Raw genomic sequence first — 6,565 nt, forward strand, 5'->3', positions numbered from 1 at the left:
CAAATCCCATGGATCTTTTTCTTGCTTTATCATCCTTTTCAACATCCTTCTTTCTCTCGCTTTTTCTTTTTTTTTTGGTTGCCTTCACAAGGCACGTTTATCAACATCAAAGCACATTCTCTTACAGCTCAGTTTTTTTCTTCTGAATCCACTCTTGCAAAATCCAAACTACTATTTGTCTCCACACCCAGTGATTTCACCAGAAACAAAACTTGCCTCTGTGCACGAAATCTTCTTCAAATCTGGGCAGTATTGACATACTAACACAGGGACTGAGATCCCTTACACAAAGGTGAATTCCTCTGAGACAAAGCATTTGTATTCAACACTCCTGCAGACTCCACTGTGCCTAAGCTAAATTTTGATGGCTATCTCACCTCTGAATTTATCCTACCTCCCAAACCAAACCAGAGGTTCACACTGCATTATATTCATGGGGTGCATTCAGGATGTTCAGCCAAGACAAACAAGTGCTTCGCTCTGTGCTGTTGTCACCAGAGAGATGCTGAAGGCTTGGTCCTGTGGCTACCACACTGGACTGCAGGCAGCCAGGGCTCAGGCAACTGTCAAGTCCTTTCAGACCAGTTTCCTGGGTACAGTTCAGCCAGCCTACCCACATGACAGGGCAGTGCTGAAGGGGCTGCAACTTCGTGTTCCCTCCCCATGTAGCCTCCAGGCCCCTCAGGTGACAGATATTCTAGCAATAGCTATCTACACAGCTGATATGAAGGAAAACTTAGACCCAAAAACAAGTACAAGCCTCTAGCCCCCACACCCTCAAAGCTGTTAAGACTTCTCCTCTCCCTGATTTCTTCCATTTTAAGGAAGAGCTCAGCCATGTTCTGTCAAACTCTAGAAATATGAGAGTGTCTGCATGGCATAGGGAGGAAAGTTTTCAAGGCCCGGACTGGTCTGCAACTGTGTTCCAGACAAGACTACTTCACACAGGTCTGCTTTCATTAAAAACACCAAGGCAAGTCCCACAGGATCTTTAAAATCCAAACCTAGATCACCTGGTAATCCCCACCTAGCAGAGCCTTACATCTCTTCTCCTCAGCACTGGCACTGCCAGGGGCACAGCGGTAGCTTCAGAGTGGCTTTCTCCACCTTTTGGCAAATTTCATTTGGCAACTGGCCGTGGGAAGGATGGAAACTGAGTTAAAGGATGTGCAGTTGCTCTCCCCAGTGTGTAAAGGGCTGTGTGTGTTGGGGTGGGGATGGGAGAAGGTGAAAGGGTAGTTGGAAGTGTGAAGTTTGAAGGTGAAAAAAGTCTTTATATCTGGATTAGTGGAGTCCTGGGGCCTTCAAAAATAGTTAAAATTCCCTTTTTTGAGTAATGGAGAAGTAGTTTGCATTGATCTTAAGAATTTGCTTATAGTTTTCCCTGGAGTTCAATGTACTGGGGAGTGCAAAGCTGACACAGCTCAAAAGTTTTATGAACCTCAGGTAACAGCGTGAAAGGAAATTTTAATAAATATTACATTTATTTAAATTTAATTTCTTTCCTTGTTAATAATAAAAGCCAACCTTGGTCTTCTGGGCTTTTCTCATATGCCTGCTTAATACAGCAGCAAAATCGTGGAATTATTTATATTTTAACTTCATTTTCAGTAAATCGTCAATCATTCACCTTTCAAAAGCATTAAATTCAGAGACGAACAGCAGGGGAGAGGGAGACTGAAAAATAAATATTGACTTTCAGGGGTTTGTTTTGGGTTTTTTTTAAGTACGGGGTTAGAAATAGAAGCTGTTGTGGGTGATGAGTAAAAGTACATAAAAAGGAAAAGACATTTGTGCCTGTAGATTTCTCCCCATCATAGTCCTGCAACTCTATTTCTGCTTTGTTTGCAGGAAACCACAGCAGTACTTAGGGGTAGTGGCCCTTGCTGGCTTAAAGATGCACTTGGCTGAAAATTTTGGGTCTTTTTATCATTGGGTAAATGGTCTTCCTTACACAGGACACCCACTACTAGCCATACATACTGATATTGTCAGCAGCAGCAGAGATCCCAAGGAAAACCCAAGAAAAGAGGAATGACAGAATTGAGAAATCCACCAGGACTGCAATATGGTGACACGCCATGTGAAGTTGCCACAGAATCTTCCTTTCAAGTTCAGTAGCCCAATCAATGCCTAAAGATAATGACAGCCTCTTGCTACTGGCCTCTGCTGTCCTCTGAGACAGAAGGGCTCCAGCCAGCTGTCCCCTTGGATGCTCTAGAAACCTTCTGTAGGGTTCTTGCTGTTCTGTGAGTGATGACATCTTCTCAATCCCCAAGCAACATCCAGCATCTGCACCAAACTCACCCACTATTCCTCCCCCTAAACCACCTGAAATCCCAGCCTGTGCAGGCTAAGACACATCAAGAGGGGCTAAACACGGCCTGGCACATATGGGGAGAGGAGGCAAAGGCCATACATCATGTATTGTGTTCATTATTCCCTCAGGGAATACTCAAGTCAGAGCCAAAGACCACAGGAAGAGGAGCACAGCCTTCAATTGGAGCTTCACAGCACCCTACTGAGCCACCTGATAGATTGGGTTCAACTACAGCCACACAGCCTTGCTTCAAAGGCCTCTGCAGGTGAAATCTCTCCCAAAACCTTTGGCAATTTGTTCCTAGAGACAGTGACCAACACAAGAAGTGCCTGGATCCCTGCTCATGTGTATTTGTGTTCAGCTTGTGAGCACCAGTCTGTCTTGTGACTTTCTTTCGCTTTGAGGTTTAAGAGTCCTCTACAGCAGGTGCACACACACAGCAAGCTTCCACTCGAGCTCGCTGATGAGCTGAACAAATTGCTCTCTTGGAAGCATTTCCTCCAGCCCAGATTTGTGTGGGTTTCTGCATCCTCTCCAATTTCTTGTTTTTCTTAACAAAGCACATGTCCCCAGACTGGAGATGGGTCTCTGTTGTCCAACCCCTTCCAAAGGTAAAACGAGGCCTGTCCTTTCACCAGTCTCCTTCAAGCTGACATCAGCTGGTCCCACCATCACACTGAGAATACAGGTCCAGACCAAGGACCTCCTTTAGGACCTCTTAAGCACCTTCAGAGATGGTGCCTTCCAGAGGCACTCTGCACCCTGGGACTGTCCAGCTGGAAAACAGCTTGGCAGAGAAGGACCCAGGGGTCCTGGGGAACACCAAGCTAAGCATGAGCCATCAACGTGCCCCTGTCACAAACAGGGCCAACAGGCTCCTGGGCTGCCTTAGGCTGATCACTGCCAGCAGATGGAGAGAGGAGATCCTCCTCCTCTACTGAGCACAGGTGAGACAGGCCTGGAGTGCTGTGTCCATCTCTGTCCCCAGTGTCAGTGAACAGCATATTGGAACAAGTCCCAACAAAGGCCACAAAAACTACAAATGAAATGGGGCATCTGAAGTGTAAGGAAAGACTGAGATCTGCATTGGCCAGCGTGTTGAAGAGATGGGGATCTTAAGAGGATCTTACCATAAGTATAAATACCTAGTGGGTACAAGTAAAGAAGACAGATCCAGAATCTTCTCTGTGGGGCCAGGGAAAGGCCAAGAAGCACAAACTGAAATACAGGAAATTTAATTGAAATGCAAGAAAAAGCTCATTTTAACTGTGATCATGCTAAAATACTGCAAGAAATTTCTAGAGAGGTTGTAGAGTCATCTTTGGACATATTCAAAATACAACTGGATGTGGTCCTGAGAAACCCGCTGTGACTGCCCCTATTCTGAGCAGAAGGGGTTGGAGCAGATGAACCCCAGAGATTCCTTCCAACCCTTCCAATCTCAGCTGTTCTGTGATGCTCATGTTCACCAGCCCATATTTCCACCTGTTCTCCTGGTTCCTAGTCTCTCTCCCGGTTTGATGCAGTGAAAATATGTGTTCTACATGCCTAGACTGATGATGTCCTTTACACACATCCTCAAGCCATATTAATCACTCCTCCAAACTTTAGGTTATCTGTACAATTTAGCTAGCAGCGTTGTTTTTATGTATTTCCAGACCATTGATGGGAACATTAATTTGCATCTAAGTTATGACTGCCTTCTCAGGAATGCCATAGGAAAGCGCTCATTAAACAGATTTCCTGCTCATAATTTCTGTCCAAGATCTGTCAACTACCCATTGCTCAATCTATCAAATATCAGCACATAAAAGAAACACAGATTTCCAGTCCATATAGTCTTTATGTCCTATTTCTCTCCATTTAACAGCAACAGAGACCTAGGAAATTACTGCAAGAACTGCAAAACATCCACACCCCCACATATTCTCCATGCTTCTGGCAGCTGCATGTTTAAGAGCAGCAATGGCAACCAACTGTTGGATCCTACAGTCAGCAGTGGACCTGAATTACTCTACTTCTTTTTAAGTTGTTTGCATGTTAGTTGTTCACTATCACAATGAATTCCCTAACATGATTTTATGCCCCAAGAAAAACTACTTCCCCTTTTTTGTTTAAAACTTCTGTGTGATATTTTCACTGGATGTTCTCTTCTTTATGCCACACAGGAAGCAGTGAGTCATTTTGCCTTCTTCATGTAATCTCTAGCACTCAAGATTTCATAGCTTTCCATTCTGGCCACCTTGCTGAGGCTTGTCAGCCTCATTGTGTCAGACTTATTTCCAGAGAAGAAGTTCTATCATTCCCACTCCTTCCTTGGAGCTGGTGCTAGATGCCTGCAGATAGCCAGGCAGGGCTCTGTCTTTTGCTGCCATCACACCACGCTGCCTCTGCAGCTCCCAGTGGCCTGAAACCACCCTTGTCTGGGATGCATCCAGTCAGGACAATGCATTTTCTCAGGAAGCAGGGCATGAACCTCTCTGGTCCACAAGGAAGCAGAGGCTGGAGCCCTTACGAGCTTCTGCCCTTTGCACAAAAGGCATTCTCCTTCCCTGCTGCCCTCCCCGGGCAGGCAGGCAGGCTGCATCTCACCATGCAAGCAAGCACGTGGAAGGGGAAACAAAAACTAAGCAGTGGTTAAGGGAATAGGAGAAGAAAAACAGATGACCCCCTGGAGTCTGGGGCTGAGCAGCACAAACAGTCAGAGACCCTGGAAGCCAGCTCATCCAAGCGCACTGCCCTTGCTGCCTCCCTGTTCCCAGGAGGGGGCCTAATAAATTTTACAAAAGAGCAAACAGCTGAAAAATGCTCGTATTTAAAAATATATTGAGAGAATTTGCATGTTGTTCCCTTTTGTGTGGGTATGGCATTTATGCACCCAGCATTTCAGCAGCACCGCATCTCAGAGCACTTTACATAGCAATTAATTACACACTGGTAGTGGAGTGACTGTCTACAGGCAAACTCATCAGCCATTATCCACTCAGCAACATCCAGCGTACAGCTGTGAACATTTGCATTAGCAGAAAGTCATCCTGGCTGCCATTAGCAGGGTGCAGGGTGTCAGCAAGGGTGAGAGGGGTCGGTTCATCCCTCACTCCTTCCCAAAAAGCTTTTGACAGCCACCGTCACAGCTTTCACAGCCAAACTTGTGACCCTTCCCTCATTTGACCCCAGGTTTGGACCAGGGAGATGCCATCATCTTACAGCACACTGCAGTCCAGATCCTGCCCCATAATGCCAGGGAGATAGCACATAAAGGTACAATCACCAAATCTGTGGAGTGGATGGCTTTATGGTATGAGCATTGTCCACAGCAGTGACAGTTTCAATCTCATTTCCACCATGATGCCTCCGTGCCCCAGGATTACTTCACCACTCCCCCAGGTCTCTCCATACACCAGTCTGGAAAGACACTGAAGATCTGAAAGACCAATGTCTGATAATTGCTGTGGCTTCAATGCTATTTAGAAGAACTTTACAATGCCAGATTCTCTCCTGAATCCCCCTTTGCTTCTGTTTTACCCACAGCATGGCAAACACATGTGTGGCACCGCAACCAGGAGATCAGAGGAAACCTGTGAGCAAAGAAGTAGATCCCAGTAGTGCACTGACCTTCAGAGGGGACCTGAGGACAAGAGACCAACCAGCAGTACTCACAAAATCCAGGGAAATCCTAGCTAAAGCATTAAAATAAACTCCTATACTATATCTTTACTACCAGTTGCGAAAATGTCCCTGGACATTAGAACTTGATCTTCTGTATTGTAAGTTGTTAAAACACTACCTGGCATGTTTTTGGCACAGTCTAGCTAGGATGCTCCCAAATGATGCCTAGACACAGCCTGGGAATTAGCACAGACTAGTGCCCATTCTCAGTAGGCAATTTGGAAGCAATCCCCCTTTTCTGGAGGGTGAGAGAATTCAATAGTACAGATGCAGGATATCCTGTGCCAGCTGGCCTCTGCACAAGAGAGCAGACCTAGCTACAGTTAATTTACAGGTATAGATGCAGCCTCAGAGTCCTGGACAACATCCAGACAATGATTGCACCCTCCTCCTTTCAATTTCACCAGACTGAATTGCAAAAGAAAGCCACAATGCTTTTAATCTTTAATTGCTTCTGTGGACCACTGAAATGGTTCTGTCTTTTGATCCTGGATAAGTTGATCTTTGAATTTCTGAAAGTTAGAGTGTATGAAGTCTTTGGAGCTCCCTTGAAGGGCCACATGAGATATGACTGCA

The 6,565-nt window shown here is 45.6% G+C and overlaps 1 long non-coding RNA gene across 1 annotated transcript; it reads left to right on the forward strand.

The window, feature by feature from the left end:
* Positions 1–2,022: 2,022 nt before the first annotated feature.
* On the forward strand, positions 2,023–6,331 carry LOC137464731 (uncharacterized). Its single transcript, XR_010994391.1, has 2 exons — positions 2,023–3,267; positions 5,852–6,331. It is a non-coding gene; the product is annotated as an uncharacterized lncRNA (long non-coding RNA).
* The last annotated feature ends 234 nt before the right edge of the window (positions 6,332–6,565 follow it).

This window comes from Anomalospiza imberbis, chromosome Z (genome assembly GCF_031753505.1).
Source record: "Anomalospiza imberbis isolate Cuckoo-Finch-1a 21T00152 chromosome Z, ASM3175350v1, whole genome shotgun sequence".
Lineage (NCBI taxonomy): Eukaryota > Metazoa > Chordata > Aves > Passeriformes > Viduidae > Anomalospiza > Anomalospiza imberbis.